This window comes from Megascapheus bottae, chromosome 13 (assembly GCF_031878675.1).
Source record: "Megascapheus bottae isolate mThoBot1 chromosome 13, mThoBot2.hap1, whole genome shotgun sequence".
Taxonomy (NCBI): domain Eukaryota; kingdom Metazoa; phylum Chordata; class Mammalia; order Rodentia; family Geomyidae; genus Megascapheus; species Megascapheus bottae.
The window spans coordinates 37,758,916-37,779,843 of record NC_143521.1 but is presented as its reverse complement, the minus strand read 5'-3'; the positions used below and the strand labels follow the sequence as shown (position 1 = coordinate 37,779,843).

The following is a 20,928-nucleotide window of genomic DNA, read 5'->3' as shown; positions in this document are numbered from 1 at the left end:
ATGGGTGAGTGAAGGCCATTTTCGTAATTTACCCTCCCCACCGTCAGCTTGTTTCACATTTGTTTAGGAAAATACATTTCTGACTTTTGTTCTATCATCAAAATACTGTGAGTATCTGATGAAATATGTACGATTTCCCATTCAGAGAAAAGAAGATCTCTTGTTTTCCAGAAACATGCAGGAGTGGTTGAGGTTGGAAATGGGTTTCTGCAAGGCAGGTGCTGGTAATCCTAGCTACTCAGGAGGCTGAGATCCGAGGATCACAGTTCAAAGCCAGTCCAGGCACAAAAGTCCATGAGAAGGCTGGGCACAGTGGCTCACACTAATCCCAGCTACTCAGGAGGCGGAGATCTGAGGATGGCTGTTCAAAGCCAGCCCAGGCACTAAAGAACATGAGACTTTGTTCTCCATTTAACCACTAGAAAACCAGAAGTGGTATTGTGGCTCAAGGGATAGGGTGGCACCCTTGAGCTGAAGAGCTCAGGTACAGTGCCCGGGCCTAGAGTTCAAGCCCCCATGGCCAACCAAAAAAAAAAAAAATTACCATGATGAAAATGTAAGAGAGCTGGGGACAGTGGCTCACGCTTGTAATCCTAGCTTCTCAGGAGGCTGAGATCTGAAGATTACTGTTCAAAGTGCCCGGGCACTAAAGAATGTGAGGCTCTTTTCTCCAATTAATCACTAGAAATGGGAAGTGGGGCCATGACTCAAGGAGTAGGGTGGTAGCCTTGAGCTGAAGAGTTTAGGGACAGCACCCAGGCCCAGGGGTAGGGCAGTATCCTTGATCTGAAGAGATCAGGGACAGTGCCTAGGCTCAGAGTTCAAGCCCCATGACCCTCCCAACCCACAAAAAGAAAATAGAAAAAGAGTAAACTAAATCTTAAACCATACAAAGAAGCAAAGAAGATTTGATTGGAAATAACTTTGAAAGGGAGAAAGAGGGAAGTGGCTGGTAACTGATATAGGGGATTTTTGATGGAGTGATAAAAATATTCTAAAAGTCATTGTAATGACAGTTATACAAGTATGAAAATATCAGAATTCATTAGGCTTCACACATAAATAAGGTGACCTTGAAGGCTTATGAATTACACACCAATGAAGCTGCATTTCGAAGAAATATAAGCTGGAGGTGTAGCTCAAGTGGTAGATTGCTTGATTAGCAATCACAAGGCCCTGAGTTCAAACTCCAAATACCATTTAAAATAAATGTCCAGAAGGAGACAGAGAAATGGCCAATCATAACAATGCAGTGTGACAAAAGAAATGGTACTCTGAAGGTTGAAATGACTAATTCTCCCAGGATGGAGAAGGAAGTTTCTGAGGTAGATGAGAGATATCAAGACAGTACGTCCCTAGGACACATGGAACCTTGCAGCTGCTCAGAGGGTGAAGATTCCCCTCACAAGGAACGCTAGGAATTTAAATTTTAACGAAGAAGAAAAAAAAAAAGACCTGTTTTGATGAGATGGATAAGATACTGGAAAGGCGATTTGCTGCTGCAGTCAGCAAAGACTAACTCAGCTCAAGAAAGCTGGACAAGGCCGGTGCTGGTGGCTCACGCTTGTTATCCTAGCTACTCAGGAGACTGAGATCTGAGGATCATGGTTCAAAGCCAGCCCAGACACTAAAAGTCCATGAGACTCATCTCCAATTAACCACTAGAAAACTGGAAGTGGCGCTGTGGTTCAAGGGGTAGAGCGGCAACCTTGAGCTGAAGAGCTCAGAGACAAAGCCCAGGCTCAGAGTTCAAGCCCCATGACAGACAAAAAAAGGAAAAAAAGGAAGAAAGAGAAAGAAAGAAAAGAAAGTCCTGTCTTATCTTCAATAAACTACTCAAAAAAGCTAGAAGTGGTTCTGTGGCTCAAGTGACAAAAGCACTAGCCTTGAGCACAAAGTGGCTCAGTGCCCAAGCCTTCAGTTCAAGCCCCAGGTCAGGCAAAATAAATAAAAGGGGGCGGGGCTGGGAGTTTGACCTAGTGGTAGAGTGCTTGCCTGGCATGCTTGAAGACCTGGGTTCCATTCCTTGGTACCACATACATAGAAAAAGCCGGAAGTTGGGCTGTGGTTCAGGTGGTGAAGCAACACTAGCCTTGAGAAAGCCCACGGACAGTGCTCAAGCCCTGAGTTTGAGCCCCAGGATGAGCAAAAAAAGGAAAAAAAAAAAAAAAAAAAAAAGCTTGATGTCAGTTTCTGTATTTCTTTCTGCCAATAAATGTTAACTGGAAAGACCATAATAAAAACATATTATGTAAATAAGTGTGGGTAAATAGGCATTTTGGTATTAATAGGGTAAAGGAACGTCAACCAATTATCAGCCAAATAAGGACATAAAACAGTCAACAAGCTCTCAACTATGTTGGTCCATATTTACTGACACTGCTTCCCACTCAGATAACAGGTGAAAAATTATACTGCCGAGTGCCTTGGACCTAATGTGTCCAAAGTTTCTGGAAGGCCAAGAGTGGTGCTAGTCTAACACTTCCTTGAAAAGGAGGTGAGCATTCAGACCATAAACGACAAAGCTACTGCAAGGAAAGAAGCTCCTTCTAGAAGCTGTTTTTAACTTCTAAGGAGATTAAGATCTGATTACCTCGCCAGGTGTGGTGGCTCACACCTGTAATCCTAGCTACTTGGGAGGCTAGGATCAAGGTTCAAAGCCAGCCCCGGCACAAAAGGACCCAAGACAGTAGCCTTAAGCTGAAGAGCCCAGGCCCAATGCCCAGGCCCAGGGGTAGGGTGGTAGCCTTGAGCTGAAGAGCTCAGAGACAGTGCCCAGGCCGAGTTCAAGCCACATGGCCCACAAAAACAACAACAACAAAACAACAAGATCTGATCACCTCCCGTACCCCCAACTCTCATCTCTTCTGGAGTCAAGCTAACAGCCAATCCTCACATTCATGGAGAGAACTTTTTTTTTTATTTGCTGTTCCTCAGATTATACTCAGTGCTTTCCATACAGATCTCCTAATCTTCACAAATACTCTGAAAAATTAGCACCATTCCCATTTTCAGCACACAAAACGTAGAAATGGAGAAATTCTGAAACTGCCCAAGACAGCACATAGCAACCCCAGCTGACCTCAGCTCCAAACTTGCCTCTATAGACCACCAGGACAGCCTGTCATCTGGCAAGGACTCCCTTAATGGCTTTGCTTTGGTTTTGCTTCTGATATAACCAAAATGCTTTTAATATCTCTTGCTGTGTGATCAGGAAGAACTCAAGAGATACAGACTCGACATAAGTGTCTTCATTTTGCATATGCAAGTAAATACAATTTTAATTTCTGAAATTTTAGAAAGCAGAGGCAGATGTCAAGGGCTTTTTAGTCAATTATTTTCAAAACACTATGGACAAAGCTAGTTTCGCTTAGCCCAGTGAATACGCCATTGGCTTGGGCTGTAAAATCAAAAATAAACAACCATTCTAGTAAAGCATATCCCAAAACATAGATTACCTGAAATCGATGTTTCTTTATATTCTCTTTCCTGTGGGATACTGGTATCTGGTGGGTCTGTGCCCCCTCTTTAGGGACTGCTGACAAGCAAACTATAGGACAGGATTCTATTAAAAAAATGAAGTCTCAATGGCTCTGAGGGCTCCTGACTAATCCTACTCAGGGGGCTGCGATCTGAGGATAGCTGCTCTAAGCCAGCCCAGGAAAAGAGACTCTCTTTATCTAAGCAATCTCCAAAAAGCAGAAGTGAAACGAGCTCAAGTGGTAAAACACTAGCTTTGGGGCAAAAAAGCTCAGGGATGGTACCCAGCTCAGAGCTCCAGCTCCAATTCCAGGGTGGGGTAGGGTGGGAGAGGTTGTTTAAGGTTTAACAGCAAACACGTGGCATGCCTCACTCAGGTGAGTGGTTGCTGACTGAATGCTAAAATGGCCATAACAAATGAAGAGGGTGGGAAAGAGTCCCCTAGGGAGAGGCACTAGTGACCTGTCTGGGCCCATGGTATAATAAGTGGGTCCTTAAGATCTGTGCATTTCACTGTAGGCAATTAATTGTGTGTGCATGTGATCCCAGTGCTGTCCCCGAGCTTAATTGCTCAACTAGCACTCTACCACTTGAGCTACATATAACTCCACTTCTGACTTTTTGGTGATTAATTGGAGATAAGAGTCTCATGGAGTTTTCCTGCCCAGGCTGGCTTCAAACTGCAATCCTCAGAGCTCAATCTCTTGAGTAGCTAGGATTGCAGAGGTGAGCCACCAAGACCCAGCCAAAATGCATTTTCTTATGCTTTCTCGGTACATTTAAAAATTGGGGCTGGGAATTTGGCCTAGTGGTTGAGTGCTTGCCTAGCATGCACAAAGACCCAGGTTCGATTCCTTGGTACCACATACATAGAAAAAAGCCGGAAGTGGTGCTGAGGCTCAAGTGATAGAGCTCTAGCCTTGAGAAAAATCAAGGACAGTGCTCAGGCCCTGAGCTCAAGCCCAGGACTGGCCAAAAAAAAAATTGGCTAGTGTACCAAACTTGCCTTGGAGCACACTTCTCTGTGACACAGCCATCATAGAACACGGGCTTCAGCTCCAGAGCATCCTTCGCTTTCTAAGCCATGTTTCTTAGCTTGGGTTTTCATTTGTTTCTAAATGTGAAGTTCTAAAGTTTGAGGCAATATCTGCAAGTCAGTATTTAAGCTGGCCTATGGCCATGTAGATACTCGCTGGTAAATTCTACAATGTAAAAACAAATAGGCTCAGTTAATAGAAATTGGATTAGCAGAATTGGATTACTGATTATATTGTTTTGAAAATACATCCCTAACCAAAGTTATCATCATTCATTTAATGAGTGTACATTCCACTAGAATTCCTTGTTTTGGTCACAATGTCTATGTTGAGTCAGAAATAGCTGTGTGAATCCACTCCTATCCCATTCTTTATCAAGAATTTCTTAGGACCAGAGATTGCCCACAGAAGACTCGTTGATTGGTTCTTCTGTCAAAAAATATTTCATAATCCTAACTTTAATACTTGTTTTTCATCCAAAGAAAGCCCTTATGGTAAATATGAGATTCTAGAGAAATATCTAGTTAACTGTGTGTGTATGTGTGTGTGTGTGTGTGTGTGTGTGTGTGTGTGTGTCACCAGATATTTATCTTTTTTTGCCAGTCCTGGGCTTGAGCTCAGGGCTTGAGCACTGTCCTTGGACTTTCTCAAGGCTAGCACTCTACCACTTGAGTCTCAGCACCACTTCCGGCTTTTTGCTATGTATGTGGGGTACCGAGGACTCGAACCCGGGTCTTCGTGCATGCTAGGCAAGCACTCTACCACTAGGCCAAACTCCTGGCCCCCGATATTTATCATTTTTGTAGGTTTTTTGGGGGGAGGGGTGACTGGGCCTTGAACTCAGGGCCACAGCTCATACGGGCTCTGTGGCTCATACTGGTGCTCTATCACTTGAGATACATCTCCATTGAGGGTTTTTTGGTGGCTAATTGAAGAGTCTCATAGACTTTTCTGCCCAGGCTGGCTTTGAACCATTATCCTCAGATCTCAACTTTCTGAGCAGCTAGGATTACAGGCATAAACTATGCCCAGCTTATTCTTATTTTCACAATGAAAAAGTACACATTTCTTAAGACTATACAACAAGCCGGAGTGGTGGCTCATGCCTGCAATCCTAGCTACTCAGGAGGTTGAGATTTGAGGATCTCAGTTCAAAGTCAGTCCAGGCACTAAAAGACCTGAAACTCTTATCTCCAATTAACCACCAGAAAAACCTGAAGTGGTGCTGTGGCTTGAAGAGCTCAGGGACAATGCCCAGGCCCCAAGTTCAAGCCCCATGACTGACAAAAAAAGAAAAAAGATTATACAACAAGAAGCCATTTTGTTAGAAAAGCAAAATGCAAGCTTTGTTTGGTTTCATTTCTGATGATCAGAGACAAGGAGATGACTTCAACAGTGGCTAATTAATGTAATGTTACTCCACAATCCTCAGTGGAGGAAAAAAGCATCAAGGGCCAGAGTTCATTCCCTTGAATTCACTGTAAAGGAAGTGTCCAGTTCTGTTCCATTCATTTGTACAAACATCTTTCCAGGAATGCTATGGGCCAGGAAGGCAAATAAAACTCTTAACAGACACTCAGAATGGACCAGATGCTTTCTACCTTCCCAGCGCCCACCAAGAGTAGGTAAATTTTCATGGCATGTGAAGGTCGGGCTCTGGGCGGTGCAGAGGGCTCAGCTGCAGACTAGCTTTTTACTTACAGGACACAGGATAAAAGCAACATGAGCTCAACCTTAGGTCAATGAGGTTTTTCTGTACCCTACTGCCAAAGAAGCTACCTTTTAGATTGCCTTTGCAACCTGTGTGAATTTGCCAGTGCCTAAAGAGAATTGCTTTGTGGGAGCCAAATAAGCAGCGGCTTGAATACTTTCATTTTCCTTCCCAAGAAGCCCAAGAGCAGCCAGTTGCCCTGGTGTCTCATATCTGTAATCCTAGCTACTCGGGAGCTTGAGATCTGAAGTTCAGAGCCAGCCAGGCACATCTGAGAACTTTAGCTCTAATTAACCACCAAAAACCTAAAGCGGAGGTGTAGCTTACGTCACAGTAGAGTGTCAGCCTTGGGCAAAAAGTTAAGGAACAGTACCCAGGCCTTGAGTTCAAGCTCCAATACACACACACACACACACACACACACACACACACACACACACACTCGAGAGTTAAATAAAGACCTCTTGGAGTCACCTGTCCGGTGTCCAGGGAAGGAGCTACTCTTTTCCAGGAGCCAATAAATAAGGGGTCATCAAGCGTGCTGTTGGAGGGATGGAAGGACCCCTGAGCTGGAGCAATCTGAATCCGTGGCCACCTAACTTGTTTTCCCTTTCAAGTGTAAGCGTTAAAAAACAATTTTAAAACTAAATCCAGCCTTAGTCATCAAAAACAAAACAAAACACCTGTTTGTCAGGAGGTATGTTGAACAAAGTCAAGACTCATTAATGATTTGTTCAAGATCTCCGGCCTTGACCTTCACTGTAATTGAGAAGATTCAAGGAAAGGCAGTATTTCCATGGGTGGCAGGATATCGAATGAGGAAAATCAGCACTCAGGGGTCAAGTTAATATGAGCAGGAAGACAGGCTCCAGTGTTATGGAACCATGTCAGTCTAAGCCATGTGACTTTGTAGAAGGGCTCAGTGCCTCAGTTTCCCCATGTATAAGATGAGGTAAATGGGCCAGAAGCGCAGCCTAATGCTGGAGTTCTCACCTTGCATGCATGAAGCCCTGGGTTCAATTCCTCAGTACCACATACTCAGAAAAGGCTGGAAGTGGTGCTGTGGCTCAAGCGGCGGAGCACTAGCCTTGAACGAAAGTGTCCCAGGACAGTGCCCAGGCTCTGAGTTCAAGCCCCAGGACTGGCAAAAAAAAAAAAAAAAAAGAGGTAAATGGGATAAAGGATTCCTTGCTAGCAGAATTATATTTGGACTGGAATAATAAAGTGTTCGGTAGAACTCTTGACATGAGGTATTTGCATAAGAAGATAATATAATTTGATAAGCTATCACAAGCCAGTAATATAGAATCTATTTTTAGGCTAATTCTGGGGCTTGAACTCTGGGTGCCTCAAGCATTAGCTTGGCCTTTTACCTCTCAAAGCTGGTATTCTATCATTTGAGCCACAGCTCCACTTCTGGCTTTTTGATGATTCTCCAGGGATGAGAGTCACTTGATTTATCTTTTCTAGTTGGTTTCCAACCACAGTCCTCAGATCTCAACCTCTTGAATAGCTAGGATTACAGGCAGGAGCCATGACACCTGGCTGGAAGCTGTTTTTAATGGCTTCTTACTGGTCTCCAGTACTGGTGTAGGTGGCCCTCTGTGGTGGTAGAAAATCTGGCTGTCAGCTCCTTTCCTAACCAGATGTGTGATCTAAATTTCTCTATTTCAACTTTCTCAAGTACAAGAGGCACAAGCAAAAAACTATAAAAATTATTCAAGAAAGTTCTCCTCGCCCCACCCCCCCCAGACCGAGGGTGCCGTGGCTCACACCTGTAATCCTAGCTACTCAGGAGGCTAAGCTCTGAGGATCCCGGTTGAAAGCCAGCTCAGGCACTAAAGAATGTGACCAATTAACCTCTAGAAAAGTGGAAGTGGGGCTGTGGCTCAAGGGGTAGGGCAGTAGCCTAGAGCTGAAGAGCTCAGGGACAGCGCCCAGGCCCAGAGTCCAAGCCCCACTACCGACAAAAAAAAAATAACTAGGTATTGTTCCTGTAGTTGTTCGTCAAGGAAAAAGGGCACCTCATGGCTTTTCTAGCAGTGACTGCAGGTGTCTAAGCCCTCACAATGATTCTGCTATTTTCCCCTGGCAAAGGTATTTTGCCAGCCTCCATGGCCTCATTGAGATGACGACTTCACAGAGCCCTCTGTGGGTTATAAACTCGGGTATTTCTCTCTACTGGACTTTCAGGCACACATCTGTTTGTATGACTTTTTTTTTTTTTTTTTTTTTGGTGGTACAAGGCTTTGAACTCAGGGTCCCTATGTTTGCTAGGCAGACACTCAACAATTTGAGCCATGAACCCAGACTAAACACATGTCCATTTTTTTTTTCTTTTGCCAGTCCTGGGCTTGAACTCAGGGTCTGGGCACTATCCTTGAGCTTTCTCAAGACTAGCACTCTACCACTTGAGCAACAGCACCACTTTCAGCTTTTTTTGTGTATGTGGTACTGAGGAATCAAACCCAGGGCTTTGTGCATGCTAGGCAAGCACTCTACAATTAGGTCACACTCCTGGCCCAGCACACGTTGTTTTATTCTCAAAAAAGTTCTCAGATTTTGGAACTGAAATTTATCTTGATCTTTTAAATGATAAATGTCTTTAGGAATACATACTAAAACATAAGGAAGGAAGGAAGGAAGGAAGGAAGGAAGGAAGGAAGGAAGGAAGGAAGGAAGGAAGGAAGGAAGGAAGGGAAAGGAAGAGACAAACTAGGGGGACAGGAGCATAGCCTAGTGGTAGAGTGCTTGCCTAGCATGCATGAAGTCCTGGTTTGATTCCTCAGTACCACATATTCAGAAAAAGCCGCAAGTGGTGCTGTGATTGAAGTGGCAGAGTGCTAGCCTTAAGCAAAAAGTATTCAAGGACAGTGCCCAGGCCCCAAGTTCAAGCCCCAGAACTGGCAAATAAATAATTTAAAAATTAAAAAAAAAAAAAACCTCAAACAGGGCGCTCATGGCTCATCCTGTAATCCTAGGTACTCAAGAGGCTGAGATCTAAGGATCTCAGTTCAAAGCTAGACTCTGCAGAAAAGTCCCTGGGAGAATCTTATCTCCAATTAACCACCCAAAAACTGGAAGTGGAGCTGTGGCTCAAAGGGGTAGAGCACTGGCCGTAAGTAGAAAAGAGCTCAGGGACAGCACTCAGCCTTTGAGTTCAAGCCTCACAACAAGAGGAAGAGGAGGAGAAAGAGGAGGAGGAGAAAGAGAAGGAGGAGAAGGAGGGGGAAGCAGCAGCAGCAGCAAAACTGAAAAGACCCAGGAGAAGGAGAAACATTGTCCAAGAAAAGACATCTACTCTACTTGACTGGCTTACGTAACTATAATCGCTCTGTACAATACCTTTATAATACTTTTCTTAAATCAAAGAAAAAAGTCAAAATTATAAAATATTTATCAAAATGACATAAAATAGTAGTTATCAAAATAAATTCCAGGAAACGGAATTTATGGAACTTTCTTGTCTTGTTTGTTCGTGTATGTCTTTGGGAGGGGAAGGGGAAGCACAGAAACAGAGGGACAAAGGTGAACAGATGCACACAGCAATGATACTCAGCAGACACTATGTGGACAGTGAACTATACGATTTGTGGGTGGGCAGTGGGCATGGGAGAGAGAGGGGGAAGGGGTGACAGTGTCCCAAAAGAAATGTACTCATTATCTAACTTATGTAATTGGAACAGCCTCACCTTTACAATAACAATTTTAAAACTATTTCACAAAAAATTGCTGGACATGTTTTAGAACATACATGCATATCCCAAAATAAGAAATAAACAAAAAATGCTAAGCAGTCTATTATCAAAAGCCTGTAACGGATACGAGAGAAAAATGTCTGATCAATGGCAAAATTTCCAACAGAAGATAGATTCAGATGTGAACTACTATAAACGGTGCAACTGGCTGGCGGTGTAGGTCAGTAGTAGAGCACTTGCCTGGCAATCAGGAGGCTCTGGGTTCGACCCCAGGCTGGTGGCTCTGAATCTTGGGAACTAGAGGTACATGAGCTGAAAGTCTTTAGCATCATCTTTGAAAAGCTACGATTGCCCCCTGGTGTAATGGACAATTTTTTCCTGTTTTCATTCAGTTTAGTTTGTCAAGTCCTACAGCTTTTCTCAGGCTCAGTTTCCTTGTGTGTAAAACAGTGGCAGTCACCTCCTGCGGTGATATTTCAGTTAAATAAATGACCCATACAGAGCCCTAAGCAAATACACTCCCCGAAACAGGCTTCTCAGGGCCTTTTTAGGTGATAACATAGCACGCTTTATGAGGTCACTTTATAGGACACACACACACACACACACACTATGATTTCAACCAACTCATATACTTGGCTTTTTTCCCCTCAAAATGTCTTCTATTGGGGCCTGTCTACAAGGCAATGCTAGGCTGTAGACAAAGAATAAATGATATGCAAATGACAGGATGCATGGCAGATATAAATGCCAATGTGTATAAAAATTTTTTCCAAGGTGGGAATGTGGCCTAGAGGTAGAGTGCTTACCTAGCATGCATAAAGCCCTGAGTTTGATTCCTCGGTACTATATACACAGAAAAAAAACAAAACAAACAGAAATGGTGCTGTGGCTTAAGTGGTAGAGCACTGTCCTTGAGCAAAAAATGTCTAAGGACAGTGCCCTGGCCCTGAGTTCAAGCTCCAGGACTGCCCCCCCCCCCAAAAAAAAGTAGTTTTTGGCCGGACACAGTGGCTCACACCTGTAATCCTAGCTAATCCTAGCTACTCAGGAGGTTGAGATCTGAGGATTGAGGTTCAAAGCCAGACAGGGCACTAAAGATTGTGAGACTCTTATCTCCAATTAACCACCAGAAACAAGAATGTGACGCTGTAGATCCAGGGGTAGGGCAGTAGCCTTGAGCTGAAGAGCTCAGAGACAGTGGCCAGGCCCAGATTCCAAGCCCCACAACCAACAATAGCAGCAACAACAAAAAGTATTTTTTTTTCATGATTTGTAGATGTAGCTTGGTAGAGGAAATTCTAGATTCGATTCTCAGCACCACAAAATAAGTAAGTGAATGAATGGATAAATGAGTGAATACATAATTTTCAAAGCACTGACTTGACCTAGCTTTAAGAATTTCTCTGCTTTTTTCTAGTTTCATATTTCCATGTGACATCCCTTTTATTAGTGTCTCATAATTGTAGGCATTACTTATATATGAAAATTTCCGAGTAACTGAATTTTATCTATTTAGGGAAAAACTCTGGTACTTTCCTGGATTTTTTTTAGAAAAGGCATCTTTTTTTTTTCTGAACTGATTTACACGCGTCACCCTCATTGAAGCAGTCATGTGGCCTGCATTCTTGCTGGAACAGGTTATACCTGGAAACTCACATGATCAAACTCAGCTGAGATAGAGCAATGGCACCAGAGGCCATGAAGTCTTTGCTGCGGACAGAGTGGCTGTCTATTCCTGTCTACACTGCTCTTCTCCCCCTTCACTGATCTGTATATTTAGTCCGGGTTCTGAACACCTAATGTGTGCTACACATGGAGACAGACACAATCTATAACCAAAGGGAACTTAGCTTTGAAAATAAAATACTGAGAGATCAGGCATGGTGGTACCGGTTTGTAATCCCAGCTACCCTGAGGTTAGGGGAGAAAGATCACAGATCACAGTCCAAGCCTAATCTTAGAAAAACCTTGAGACCCTATCTGAAAAACAAACAAAAGCAAAAAGGACTGAGAGCGCTTGTGTAACAAGTTTGAGGTCCTGAGTTCAAACCTCAAGGCTGCCAAAAATGACAAAAGCATTGAGCGCTGACTGAAGAGCTAGCCCAGAACGAGCCCTCAGTGTTTACTGAATGAATGAGTGAATGAATGAATGGTCATTTGTCTGGCAAAGAGAAGCACTGAGTTCTGGGAAAGGAGAAATGTCATTAAAGCAAGATCAATGTATTTATTGGGGCTATATGGGGTGCTGATAGGATTCAAGGTTTTCATCCTGGCTGCTGACTCTTTTGCCTTCCCTAAGACACAGAGTTGCTGACCTAGTTGGCTGTGGTCTGCTAATTATATCTACTTAGGTTTTAGTTCATCCTACAAAAACAATCAACCAACGGCAGAGTCTATGAGGATTCCCCCAGGCTATCTCCACAGCGGTGACCTCAGGCAGCAGGGGAGTATGGTATGACCTTGCCAGCAGTCACCTACCACATCCTCCCAGAGTTGTGACAGCTCTGTCCAGAAAAAAAGACAGGCCTGCCTCCTTCAACCTTATCACGTCCATGCGGCCATTATATTAGGGGCTTACTCACTGTTGTCCTCGGATTTTCACTGTATTTGACAAATCAAGAGTAACTAGCAAGTAAGATGGGGGGGGAGGTTAGGTAACTAGCAGTCTAAAGAACAGATGGACAAACAACAGTTAACCCTTGTAGAGAGCTGTTGTTCAATTATATGCCTTATAAAGCCAACCTGCCACATCAACATTATTATCATCATGCAACATTTAAAGCCACAGAGCCACAAGCTCTAGGGAGGAGGTGGGCTATCCTCCGCTGGATTTGATGCATGATTTGATTCCTAACAAGCTACAGTGAGACTATGAAAGCTACAGCGAGACTATGAATATTAACAGAGGGCACCTAAGAAACTTTTGGTGATCTTACTTGCAGAAGAAATCAAACAAAAATATCTCCCTTGCTGAGCAGGTAACTTGTGCCTATAATCTTAGGGATCTGAGGGTGGCAGTTCTGAGGCAGGATAGTCTAAGAGACTCTTATCACCAATTACCATTCAAAAGCCCGAAGTGCAGCTATGGCTCAAGTGGTAGAGCATTAACCTTGAGCTAAGAAAACCAAAGGTCAGCTTTCAAAGCCCTGAATTCAAGCCCAGGTCTGGCACCTTTTTTTTTTTTTTTTGTCCTTTAAGACTCCTCTAATGAAATAAAGGCAAAACAAAGATTATCTAGAAATGGCTCATGTTTAGACCTTTTTCCCCAGAATCTTTTGGTTTCTGAAATAACATTTCAATCTGTGTTAGAGAGCTCGCTGAGTCCTGGCTCCCTAGCAGGGTAAGCATTTTCGAGGATTTGAATCATAGAAGGTCCATAGTCAGAATACATCTGTGACAAGTGAGTTTTCCATACTCATACTTAATTCAGTTATCCACAGTTATGTAACTTTTCAATGGTAAAGGTAAAGAAGATACTCACTGAGAAACTCAATTTTCTGCTCTGGACATTTAACAACACAAAACCGTCTTTCTATTTCTGCAGTTGGTCCCGGGCTCCCATTTGCCTGAACACACAAAGCCAACAGGAAAGTTCTCCCTGTGGGAGAAGTTTCTGGATATTTTTGAAACAATCTCCTCCACTAGCCATTTTACAATGACTAGAAATGGACCCCTGCTTTATTCTTGCCAGTGCCCTAATGTACAAAAATCAGACTCAGTACCATCTTCATATTTAATCTGCTACATACCAAAAAAAAAATGCCAGACACTTGGTAAATCCCATTAAACCTATTGTGACAGAATAGGCGATTACAGAAACTTTTGGAAGCTATCCTTTTTCCAGTTGTGGCTGGAGTTCTAGAATCTACTATCACAACTGCCATCTGTGTCTAGCACACGATTATAGCTGATCAAATATAAACCTGATTAAGGGTCCAGATCACCTAAACTCACATCCTCTCTCTCCCCACCCTCAAAAAAAAGAATAGAAAGACAAGTATTTATTCATTAGTTGCTCTAAAGCCGTGATCAGAATAGAGAAAAATAATTTTCAGCCTGCTATGCTCTGTAAGAGCTTAGATTTGGGGAGAGGAGACAGTTTCAGATTCACCTGTAATTTGTTATCTGCCTAAGTTTAACATAATGGGAGAGGGGTAGGGATAGAAAGAGATTAAAAGTATTTTCAGGAAACTGGAACTACCATTTAGAAAAACATTGAAATGGAATGAGTCACTGGGCAGACAAGGCACAAGGTGACATTTGGCCTCCCAGAATCTGGGCACCTGGCCCCCAACTCCTTAGGTTAAGCAAAAGCTATAATCTGATTCTGTTTCTGGTCAAGCCTCTGGCACAATGAGATTTGATTCCATCTTGACAACATACAAGTCCTTCAAGTAAAACCAAAATCCAGCATTCACTGGAAACAGAAAGATTACAATTCTCCCAGAACTTAGAGCTGCCAGAAATCAGAACTGTTAAAGAAACTCCTCTCCACTAGCCCCCTACACCCCATCATCCCCAACCCTTCAGCACTTGGAAATCTGTGATTTAAAATATTAAATACATATGAAAGTATGAACCGAGTACCTGCCACACACCTGGCCAGCGCTCACACTCTTGCTCGCTCTCTCCTGCGTGCTCTCCTCCCACACTCTGGCAACGGAATGCCCTAGCAAACCATGGCTCAGTGCTTTTGGTAAATGTTTTACAAGACACTAAACAGCCTGTGTCCCACCCTCTGAGCAAACACCATTGAGAGAACACAGTATAATGGTCCCAAAGATAGCTTGTGATGTACAATAATGTCAGTGAACAAGCCATCTCTATTTCCACATTTACCCCACAGAGGAAACAAAAATCCCCCTAAAGGTGCAGGGGTGTTTTGTGGCTGGGGACTAGCAGGAAAGGCTTCTAGAAAGAAATCTTGATCCCACCCCTACCCCCCAGAAGCCTTCCAGCTTGTTTTGTTTTGTCTTAAAGGTAGCATTATGATAAGCTCTTTGTTCTAATCCCCAAGCAAGTCTCGGCTTGCCAACTCAAAAGGTGTCAAAATCACAAGTTAATAAATGGAGAAGGCCCAGGAGTCCCTTGCATTTGCCATATGGAAAGTACACCTCCAAAAAGATTTCACAAGCTGTCTCCCACAAACTCTACTTTTCCATCTCCCTCAAGTTACTCATGGTTAAAAAACCAACTCTGCTCCAAACCAGAAGTTTCGCATTCCATTCAAGTTAACAATTACAACTGGAGGTTAAGAGAAACTGACGGGTGCCTAACGATTACCAGAGCCGGCTTGTCAGGTGCCTCTTGGTGCCACCCGGGTTAACTAGACAGAGAGGGGACCCAGAGTTCCTCTGCTTGGTCTGGCTTTCCAGAAATACCTGTGAAGATTCCTGGGGTCCCCCCCCACACCATGTCCCTCCGCCAAAGCATGAGGCTAACACCTGCCTACCTGCTCTTAAAGCTCTACCCCAGTGCAGGAGATGAAGAATTATGGAGCTGTGATTAAGCCTAAAAAGAGACTAATACTGTCTGGAGGAGAATCCGGGTTTTGCTTTAGCTTCGGCCTCACACCCAGAAACAGGTTAGGCAAATAAGAAAAGCCATTTTCTGGTCCTCACCCCCCCCCCCACCTAAGTCCCCAAGAGTCCTCAGAATTCTGGACTTTGTGCTCTACAATGTCTAGTGAGGTGGAAAGAAAACACCCTGGACTTGAGATCCTGGTTTTTCTCCGCTCCAGCTGTGTGACCTTGAGCTAGCACCACTAAGCTGAGACTTTTTTTTCTTGTAATGTCTCTGTGACAGAATGGCCAGTAGGAAGACACCTCCAAAGACGGACAACTGTTGAGGCCTGAGCAAAGAGCAGTCCTTTACACCTGAAAACTCAGGGCTTGAGGGGTCATTGCCATTGTGCCCGGCGCCATACCTCATGGATGGAGGGCCCATCTGTTGTCCATTTCTTCAAGTTACACAAGCTTCTAGCTAGTGCTGGGGCTGTAAGCTTTGCTTCTCTTTGGTAGGGTTAAGAGATCCGTGTGGGGTGGGTAACACAAATGACTCTTTATCTGCCTTCCCTGGGGTGTGGCCAAAGGGCAGGGCAAGGCCTGCTAACTCCTTCCCAGGACTCTCACCGCCTGCTCCCAAATTGCCCTTTAGCACTGCTAGCTAACCAGCCCTACCCAGCCCTCCCACTTCCTCCTCTCCCCTTCCTTCCGGGCTTTTCTCTCTTTCCCTCCTCTCCCGCCTCCTTTTCCTTTCCCTGCAAGACAGAATGGGGCAGTGGGGGAGGATGAAGACTTTTAGTCCCCTTTCTTCTCGTCTTTTATGTGACACCACACTAACACCTCAGTGCAGGGGTTTAGATAAATCTTTCTTCACCCTAAATGAGGTATTTGTGTATGAACCCCTGGACAGGGGGTTACAGGGCCTTACAGAACAAGAATATATTACAGTTTGTGTGTGTGTGTGCTTGAACTTGGGGGCTGGGGGCTGTTTCTGAGCTTTTTGGCTCAAGTAGTGCTCTACTGCTTGAGCCACAGCTCTACTTTTGGCTTTTTGAGATAAGTCTCATGGACTTTCTGCCTAGGCAGGCTGGCACTGAACTACAATCCTCAGATCTCAGCCTCCTAGCCAGAATTAGGGGCGTGAGTCACTAGTGCTTGACTAGATTTAATGAATAAAATGCAAGAACATAATATCTAAATCCAAAAGAGTACTTCAATGCAGAAAATTCCCATAGAGGCAAAGGCTATAGTTGGAGAGATTTGATGTAGTCTGTCTATTTCTCTCTCCTTATCACATTCTTCCTTCTTCCCTTAAATGAGAAAAGTGAATTATAAAGATAAGATAGCAAATGCACTAGCCATCAAATGCCTCGGTAACCAAGCCTCATGCGCAAATGCCTACCATTCCCATGTACTTGCTGCGGGGGCACCACCGCACACAGCTGGTCACACTGGAAGGTTCCACTGGGATCCTTGCTCCCTGCCTGCTTCTAATGCTCCTCTCCTGGACATGCCATAAGTTCCTCACGCTGCCAGCACACCTTCAGCCTGTCCAGATCCCTCTCTCTACAGGAAGGGTAAGTGGAGGATCAAGAGTGCAGGCTGTTCAGAACCCATTTGGCTCCATTGTCCTGACTCCCTTGTCCTTCCTCAGTCTCCCCACTCCTTTCCCTCTCTGCCTTTCCCTCTCCCCAATGGCCACCAGTACCATTCACAAATGTCTATTATTGGGGTTCTCATTTGATCTCCAAACCCAACCTACTAGTAGGATTTCCTCACTCCAGGTAAGCCTTTCTTAATCATCATTTCCTAGGGCTGCAAATGTGATATTTGACTTTGAGCCCTGTAGGCTGTGTTCTGCACAAAGGCAGTGTCCCAAAGTGGGACAGCTCGAGCTGTTTGGAGGTAATTCTGTGTCCCTGAGAAAGGACTGTGCCTTCTGCACAAAATCAATGTTTGGCGCCGCTTTCCACCTCCAGCCATGCCACGCCACACTGAGATTTTATGTATTTATTGTCACTAGGATGCCAATGTGCAAGTAGAATCCTGAAATGGTCGACTACAGAGTTGAACTGGGCAATGTAATTAACCTAGGGAGATTGCTGCTCTACCACCCTGTGCCCACTCAAAGCATCTGGCATTAAGGGGAAAAAAAGAAAGAACTAACCCTTTTGGGTTGGATATGTGGCTCAGGTGGTAGTGTGCCAAACAATGAGCAAAAATAAGCATCAGAGAGTGACTTTGAGTCCTGGTCTAGGACAATAAGAAAGAGAAAGAGAGAAAGAAGGAAGAAAGGAAGGGAGGGAGGGAGGGAGGGGGAGACAGAGACAGAGAGAGGAAGACAGACAGGTAGGCTCTGTTGGCTTTCCATCCCCGTTCTGACTTGGGTATTTCTGTGGTTAGCATAGCTCAGATGGCAGAACCGTCTGAAAGGAGTCTTGAACTCCTTTGGATGCTAAAGAATGAAGGAAAGAGGTGAGACTTCATGCAGAGTGTCCAAGTCTCCCGGAAGCTCCCAAAGCCCTTGAAACTGCACCAGATCACTCAGCCTCAGGACCATGGCCTTGGAAACTGCTCAGGGCCCAGCCCAGCCTCAACTGAGGACCTAAGGAAGTGAGTTCCCAAGGTGTCCAGGAGAGGGGAGGCTGGGTTGGTGGATGAAAGAGCTTTATCTAGTGCTGTCTTTCCCTGGACATCATCCACTGATCAGTAATTCTCCATCAAGCTCGGGATCCCTGGGTGACCACCAGGGCTCTGTATCCTAAAACATTTGCCTCTTTCTCACTGACATTTGCACGGCGGTGAAAAAGGGAAAGGTGATTTTGAAAGACTGCAAGCACTGGACAGGATGGTACAGGAGATGTAGTAGTTCTCCTCTTTGGGCAACCAAAGGGTTTTTGTTGATGTTTTAAAAAGCGAGGTTTCCTTTTTTTTTTTCAGTCAGTTCTGGGGCTTGAACTCTGGGCCTGGGCGCTGCCCCTAAGCTCTTCAGCTCAAGCCTAGTGCTCTACTATTTTGAGCCACAGCACCACTTCTGGTTTTCTGGTGGATAAATGGAGATAAGAGTCTCCACAGACTTTGTGCCTGGGCTGGCTTTGGAGCATGACCCCCAGATCTCAGCCTCCTGGCTAGCATTTTAGTAATTTCATACAGGTGTGAGCAACTGGTGCATGGCTAAAAAGCCAGATTTTTTATTTTTTTTGGGGGGGAGCCTTTTTTTTTTTTTTTGCCTTTTTTTTGCCTTTGCTAAAACATTAACAATAGGGCTGGGAATATGGCTTAGTGGTTAGAAGCCCTGGGTTTGGTTCCTCAGTACCACATAAACAGAAAAAGTTGGAAGCAGCACTGTGGCTCAAGTAGTAGAGCACTAATTTTGAGCAAAAGAAGCTTAGGGATAGTGCCCAGGCCCCTGAATTCAAGTCCCAGGACCGACAAATATAAACAAACAAACAACAGTAAGTTTTTTTTTTTTTTGGGGGGGGGGTGGTCCTGGGGCTTGAACTCTGGGCCTGGACTCTGTCACTGAGCTTTCAGCTCAAGGCTACCGCCCTACCCCTTGAGCCACAGCACCACTTCCAATTTTCTAGTGGTTAACTGGAGATGAGCGCCTCACAGTCTTGAGTGCCTGGGCTGAGCAGCTAGGATTACACATGTGAGCCACCACCTGCACCCCGCAACAGGGGTGTCTGTGTGTGGGGGGGGGGGGAGATTACGGCTTAAAACTCAAACTCAGGGCCTTGCACTCTTGCTTAGGTTTTTTTCTTTTGCTTTGTTTTTGCCCCAAGACTGGTGCTCTACCACTTGAACCATAACTCTACTTCCAGCTTTTTAGTGGTTAATTGAAGATAAGAGTCTCCTGGACTTCCCTGCTTGGGCTGGCTTTGAACCATGATCCTTAGATCTCAGCTTCTTGAGTAGCTAGAATTATAGGCAAGAGCCACTAGAATTCAGCTCAATCTTGATTCTTAAGTACAAAGGAAGTATGATAGGGTATTTCTTCTATGAGCCAATCAGGATATTTGTCCACAGAAGGCCTCAAATGTGGCTGGCTGAGCTGCACTGGACTGGATATTTTTATCTTGGAATGCCATATATATGAAAAAAAAAAACTATGGCTATTCAGCTTTAGCTATCTGGTAAGCATTTTCTAGAAAATGAAAGAAATAAGCCTGTCACTTCAAAGAATGTCACTGAAAGTTATCATCAAGTTAAAATTTGGGGGATGTGGAATCTACCACCACCACTTCATAGTGTCCCAGATCAACTGCAATGATCGTAAATTCTAATCTTCAATTCTATCATGAAATGTATCAATATTTCAGGGCCGGGAGTTTGGCCTAGTGGTAGAGTGCTTGCCTAGCATGCATGAAGACCCAGGTTTGATTCCTTGGTACCACATACATAGAAAAAGCTGGAAGAGGTGCAGTGGCACAAGTGGTAGAGCTCTAGCCTTGAGGAAAGCCCAAGGTCAGTGTTCAGGCCTGAGCTCAAACCAGGGACTAGCCAAAAAAAAAAAAAAAAGTGTCAATATTTGGTAGATCTTTCACAACTCAGTGAACCAATATTTTGCAAATGACCAGTGTTACAGAAATTTATGCCTAAAAGATCCATTCAAAGCACAATATAATGGAACAGAGCAAGGAATGTTCATAGGTATGGTGAGAAAGAGCACACAGCAATGGATCTTTAAGAAACTACCCCTTAAAAAAAAAGAAAAAAAAATACCCCTTGTAGATTTGGGTTTTAAAAAGTTCATGCAGTATAATGAGCGATTGTTGTCCTTAATGTACTATGTTATCTCTCATCTCTTTTGCTGTCCCTTGGTTATCTCATAGTGTTACAGTATTTCACCTTGTTATCTGATATATTGTATATATGCATATTTGGTTATTTGAAATCAGATAGGGAAGGGGGGAAAACAAGATGAGGGGTGGGGGGTGAGGGGAAGGAAATGGGGACCAAGACATGAGAAAGGGTAACAATGTCTGTGAACCAATGCACCTTCTATCTGGTGAATACAATGTAACCCTTCTATTAATTACAATAAAAATATAAAGAAAAAACTAAAAAAAAAACAAAAAAAGTTCATGCAGGGCATAGTGGAATGTAACCTCAGCTATTCTGGAGGCACAGATTCAGAGGATCACGATTGGAGGCCAGCACAGGTAAAAAGTTGATGAGGCTCCTATAGTTGCATGTTGATGTATATCTGCCATTCCAACTATATAGGAAGTATAAGTAGGAGGATCAGTCCAGGCTGGCCCAAGCAAAAAAGCCAGACTCTTACCTCAAAAAATAAAAACCCACAGCTCCGGCGTGGTGGCTCACGCCTGTAATTCTATCTACTCAGGAGGCTGAGATTTGAGGATCAAGGTTCAAAGCCAGCCTGGCACAAAAGGATCTGAGACTCTTATCTCCAATTAAACTATCCAGAAAAAAAAACAGGAAGTGGGGCTTGGCTCAAGGGTAGGATGGTAGCCTTGAGCTGAAGACCT

At 44.1% G+C, this 20,928-nt stretch overlaps 1 protein-coding gene across 7 annotated transcripts in view; it reads right to left on the bottom strand.

Moving 5' to 3' along the window:
* Rbm47 (RNA binding motif protein 47) overlaps positions 1-20,928 on the bottom strand; it is a 125,098-nt gene that overhangs the window by 40,685 nt on the left and 63,485 nt on the right. The window contains exon 1 of one of the 7 annotated variants that reach the window (XM_090343687.1): positions 14,517-14,582. The exons of 5 other annotated variants lie outside the window; for them this stretch is intronic. The gene's annotated coding sequence lies outside the window, so the exon portion shown is untranslated. Of the gene's footprint in view, positions 1-14,516; positions 14,583-20,928 lie in introns of those variants that run through there. One more of the 7 variants, XM_090343688.1, reaches the window with a different exon arrangement.